Genomic DNA, 6,018 nt, shown 5'->3' with positions numbered 1-6,018 from the left:
CCTGGAGCACACAGGCCTCAGCAGCTACAGCATGTGGGCCCTGGAGCACACAGGCCTCAGCAGTTACAGCATGTGGGCCCTGGAGCACACAGGCCTCAGCAGTTACAGCATGTGGGCCCTGGAGCACACAGGCCTCAGCAGCTACAGCATGTGGGCCCTGGAGCACACAGGCCTCAGCAGCTACAGCATGTGGGCCCTAGAGCACACAGGCCTCAGCAGTTACAGCATGTGGGCCCTGGAGCACACAGGCCTCAGCAGCTACAGCATGTGGGCCCTGGAGCACACAGGCCTCAGCAGCTGGGGGGCACAGGCTTAGTTTTTCTGCAGCATGTGGAATCTTCCCAGACCAGGGATCAAACCTGTGTCCCCTGCATCAGCAGGCAGATTCTCATCCACTGCACCATCGGGGAAGTCCTGAATAATGTACTTTCAATTTTAATAACTGCTGCCAAATAGATTTCCAAAAGAGCCTGCAACAGTGCATATTTCTACCATTAATATCTGAAAATGTCCTTTTCTATGATTCCCATCAGTATTAGGTGTTGCAGTTCGGTAATTTTTGCCAATACAATGAATGGAAGATAAGGTCACTATTACCTTGATTTTGCTGAAGCTTGGGTACATAGGCAGGCTCAACTTATTTTTAAACATGTATATGTGATACACATTTTCTCTCTTCTGAAAAGTCTTTTGAAACTTTTATTTTCCTATTGGGTGGTTTGTTTCTTTCTTATCAATTTGTAAGAACTTTTTCTGGCCAATAGGTGGTCATTGTAAGCTATGTGTACTGCCATATATACTTTGAAAATATTTTCCGCAAATAATGGTATCTACTCAGTTTGCCTTTTGCCACAGAGTGTTTCAGTCTCATATACTTAAAAGTGGCTTTATTTCTTTTAAAGCATCAGCACCGCATTGTATTCATTGCTGATTGCACTGGGTCTTTGTTGCTGTGCCTGGGCTTTCTCTAGCTACAGACAGCAGGGGCCACTCTTTGGCTGTGGCGTGTGGGCCGTCACTGCAGCGGCTTCTCTTGTTTCAGAGTACAAGCTCTAGGCACACAGGGTTCAGTAGTTCGCGGCACATGGGCTCGGTAGTTGCGATACACAGACTCTGTTTCTCCACAGTGTGTGGAACCTTCCCAGACCAGGGATCAAACTCATGCCCCTGAATTGGCAGATGGATTTCTATCTTCCATACCACCAGGGAAATCCCAGCATTACATTTGGATTTTAAAATTTCTACAGCAAATGCTCTAAATTTCTTGAAATATTATAATAATTTTTTAACATTTAAATGTATAATATTAGTAAAATTTCGTTGATTATAGTGTGAAATAGGACTCAAGTGTGTTTCCTTTCAGATGGTTATTTTGGCCAGCCATTTATAAATTGAACCATTATCTTCTTATCAAATTGTCCTAATTTCTAGTATATTAAATTTTCATGATTTCTAGAAGGCTAAGCTAATATTGTTGTTCAGTGGCTCAGTTGTGTCAGACTCTTTGCAACCCCATGGACTGCAGCATGCCACGTTTCCCTGTCCTTCACTATCTTCTGGAGTTTTTTCAAACCTATGTTCCTTGAGTCAATGATGAAAACCAAACATCTCATCTTCTGTCGTCCCCTTCTCCTCCTGCCCTCAATCTTTCCCAGCATCAGGGTCTTTTCCAATATGTTGGCTCTATGCATCAGGTGGCCAAAGTAGTGGAACTTTAGCTTCAGCACCGGTCCTCCCAATGAATATTCAGGGTTGATTTCCTTTAGGATTAACTGGTTTGATCTTGCTGTCCAACAGACTTTCAAGAGTCTTCTCCAACGCCACAGTTCAAAAGCATCAATTCTTTGTAACTCAGCCTTCTTTATGTTCCAACTCTCACATACGTACATGAATACTGGGAAAGCCATAGCTTTGACTATACAGACCTTTGTTGGCAAAGTGATATCTCTGCTTTATAATATGCTGTCTAGGTTTGTCATAGCTTTTCTTCCGAGGATCAAGTGTCTTTTAATTTCATGCTTGCAGTCACCATCCACAGTGATTTTGAACTAATACTGTACTGTGTTATTATAGTGAGTGGAGGCAATTTGACGATTGTATTCAGTTCCTCAGTCTCTCTTGTCATGTGGCCCTGAAGCGCAGAGGAGTGGGTAGAATATATTTCCCAAAACCCATTGATGTTGTGATTGGCCTTGTGACATGTTTCGGCCAACAGGATGTGGGTGGAAGTGACAGGGTGCTAGTTTCAAGCCAGGGCCTTGTCGTCCTGTGAACCACTGAGAGAAGAACATGTCCCACGTGGTCCAAGGAGATTGTGAAGGCACACAGAACAGAACTGAAACCAGAAATGCTGGCTTCTAGCCCAGGAAATCCAAAGCATGAAGCAGAGCCATCCCACCTGACCTGCAAACACAGGACAGAAAGAAAAACTTGCTGCTGTAAGCCACTCAATTCTAGGCTGCTTGTTATACCTCATTCCGACAATAAAATACCAACAATACAGTATAGCTAATATGACTTAAAATCTAGCAAGGGACCTTATACTTATGCATTTCATCTATACTCACATATGTAAAGTTTCATAGGAAATTATATCACATATAAAGAAGAAAAATCATAAAATTGTTGCTATTTATAGTTATGTCATGTCTTTCTGTTTTATTCAGATCATTTTTCCTAAGTTCTGAAATGTAATTTTACAGTTTTCTTGAAGTAAGTCTTTTACCAGTTTGTGTCTATTAGAAATGGATTATTTCCCCAATTATTATACTAGTGCTATTTTTTTTTTACTAGAATATTGAGTTTTTTTAAGTATCCAGTAATATTAGTAGGATAAAAGGTAATTATAGCTATCTTATTCATGGTAATTTTGAAAGTTACTTTCATTTTGTGTTGTATTGTGGTCAGTATAATGCAAAGTCTTGATGGAGAGCATTATAAAGGACAGCTTAATTGCAACTTGGTTTGAGAGCTAAAGATATAAACAGAAATGATATGGAGAATGTAAATACATTATTACATTGTGTGTGTAGTAACTTCAGTCATGTTGAACTCTTTGTGACCCTATGTACTATAATAGCCTGCCAGGCTCCTCTGTTCTTGGGATTCTCCAGGCAAGAGTACTGGAGTGGGTTGCCATTTCCTCCTCCAGGGGATCTTCCCAACCCAGGGATCGAACCCATGTCTCCTTACATCTCCTGCATTGGCAAGGAGGGTTCTTTACCACTAGCACCACCTAGGAAGCACACATTATTACATTAGAATTAAATGTAAATGATTTAGTAATGCTAGGGCTAAATGGTATATGTCATTATAGACTGGGCTTCCCTGGTGGCTCAGATGGTAAAGAATCCACCTGCAATGTGGAAGACCTGGGTTTGATCCCTGTTTGGGGAATATCTCCTGGAGAAGGGAATGGCTACCCACTCCAATATTCTTGCCTAGAGAATCCCCATGGACAGAGGAGCCTAATGGGCTGCCATCCATTGGCTTGCAAAGAGTCGGACATGACTGAGCAACTTTCACGTTTGAGGAGGATCATGATAGACTTAAAAAAAAAACTGAAAAAAAAAAGCCACTTAAAGATATTTCATGATCTATTACTAAGTGGTCTACAAGGCAAGTCATGCTACCTACCAAAATATTCATGTGAATCAAGCTACTTCCTCTAGCACTTAGGTTTTGATCTTTGATAGTACTTTTCATTAGAGGCAATTCTATTCTATACAGCAGGAAAAAAATTAACATAGGCTTGAAAAATGCTGTGCGAGAAAACAAGGATGTTTTTTAAATACCAGAGGCAGTGCTGAAAACACAAAGAAATGTCTAAAGAGGTTTGCATTGGCCAGTTATAACATCATAAGTATCAAAAAGAAAGTAAAATTCTGCTTGATTGGAACAGGTTGTGTTTGAAACAGCCGTCTATAATGATACTGGAAAAGTAGAAAAATGAATGTAAAAAGAATGAATGAATTTATTTAGTTTTAATGAGAGGAGTATAGATTTGTGCAGGCCTTCTGTTTATTCCATTAAGAACATATTTGCATAGAGAAAATAGATACATAGTTTCTCTATCCAGTCTAAGCAGAGTAGATAGAGAAAACTAGAGATAGACTGAATAATATCAGAAAATTTGGTCCAAAAGATGAGCATGATGTATATGAAGAAATTCTGCATTGCTTCTGAAGAGTATAAAAATAAATGAATGAAAAAACATGCAGTTATTTGATAGAAAGACTCAACATCCAAAAAGTTTCCCAGTTTAGTGTAAAACTTTATTGTAACCTATTAGCAATAAAGGTTGGAGAAGGAAATGGCAACCCACTCCAGTGTTCTTGCCTGGAGAATCCCAGGGACGGCAGAGCCTGGTGGGCTGCCGTCTCTGGGGTCGCACAGAGTCAGACACGATTGAAGCGACTTAGCAGCAGCAGCAGCATCAATAAAGGTTGTATTGTTTTGTTGGACTGGGAAATAAATTCTAAAGTTTTTAGGAAAATTTAAAACTATTAGCTTGGTGCAAATATAATTGCAGTTTTGGACCATGAATTTTGAATCATTGCAACTAGGCTCAGACACATCTTTATTAATCAAAATAGGAACCATTACAATCAACACGTTTTTGCCAATGAGAAACAAGTTTGTTTATTCCTGTAGCATAAAAATCCATGCTTTGGGATTTGACAGACACTTAGAAAGCATTTTCTGCCTCCTCCTGGCTGTGGAAGCATTTTCCCTACAAAAAAATTGTTGAGATCCTTGAAATGGTAGTCAGCTGGCAACAGCTCAGGTGAATATGGCAGATGAGGCCAAACTTCAAAGACCAACTAGTTCAACTTTTTGAGGTGCTGGTTGTGCGACATGCAGTCGGGGTTCACCATGGAGAAGAATTGGGCCCTTTCTGTTGACCATTGTCGGATGCAGGTGTTGAAGTTTTCAGTATATCTCACTGATGTGCTGAGCATACTTCTCAGATGTAATGGTTTTCCCAGGATTCAGAAAGCTGTAGTGGCTTTCAGACCAGCTGCAGACCACCAAACAATGACCATGACCTTTTTTGGGTGCATGTTTGGCTTAGGAAAGTGCTTTGGAGCTTCTTCTCAGTCCAACTACTGAGCTGGTTCATCACCAGTTGCAATATAAAATCCACTTTTCATCACATGTCATAATGCAATGGAGAAATGGTTTGTTATTGTTGGGTAGAATAATAGAAGATGACACTTCAAAACGACGATTTTTTTTGATTTGTGGTCAGTTCATGAGGCACCCACTTATCAAACATTTTCACCTTTCCAATTTGCCTCAAAGGCCAAATGATCATAGAATGGTCAGTGTTGAGTTCTTCAGGAGTTTCTCACATAGTTGTAAGAGGATCAGCTTCGATGGTCCTCTCAGTGGGTCTTTGTCAACTTCCAGTGGCCGACCACTGTGCCCCTTATCTTCAAGGCTCTCATCTCTTTTGCAAAAGTCATTGAACCACCTCTGCACTGTACATTCATTAGCAGTTCCTGTGCCAAATGCATAGTTGATGTTGCAAGTTGTCTCCACTGGTTAATGACCCATTTTGAACTTGAATAAGAAAATCACTAGAATGTGCTTTTTGTCTAACATCATTTCCCTATTATAAAATAAATATAAAATAAACAGCAAGTAATAAGTAATGAGCAAAAAACCCTTAAAGCCAGAAGTGTGCATTAATATGATATATAACATAACCACATTTATTAAAGAATGTATTCTAATATCAAATGGAAAAGTTCAGCAATGCAAAACCATAATTACTTTTGCAACAACCTAACACATATATATATATATATACACACACACACACACACACACATATGAAAAGATGGGACTTCCCAGTGGTCAAGAGGCTAAGACTCCATGCTTCCAATACAGCGGACCCTGGTTGGATCCCTGGTCAGGGAATTAGATCCCACATGCTGCACCTAAAGATCCCACATGCTGCACCTAAGACCTGGTACAGTAGAATAAAAATATTCCCATATATGTATGAAAATA

The sequence above is a fragment of the Bison bison genome, unplaced genomic scaffold (assembly GCF_000754665.1).
Source record: "Bison bison bison isolate TAMUID 2011002044 unplaced genomic scaffold, Bison_UMD1.0 scf7180017864181, whole genome shotgun sequence".
Taxonomy (NCBI): domain Eukaryota; kingdom Metazoa; phylum Chordata; class Mammalia; order Artiodactyla; family Bovidae; genus Bison; species Bison bison.
The sequence above is the reverse complement of the archived record's forward strand: the minus strand, read 5'-3'. Positions refer to the sequence as shown.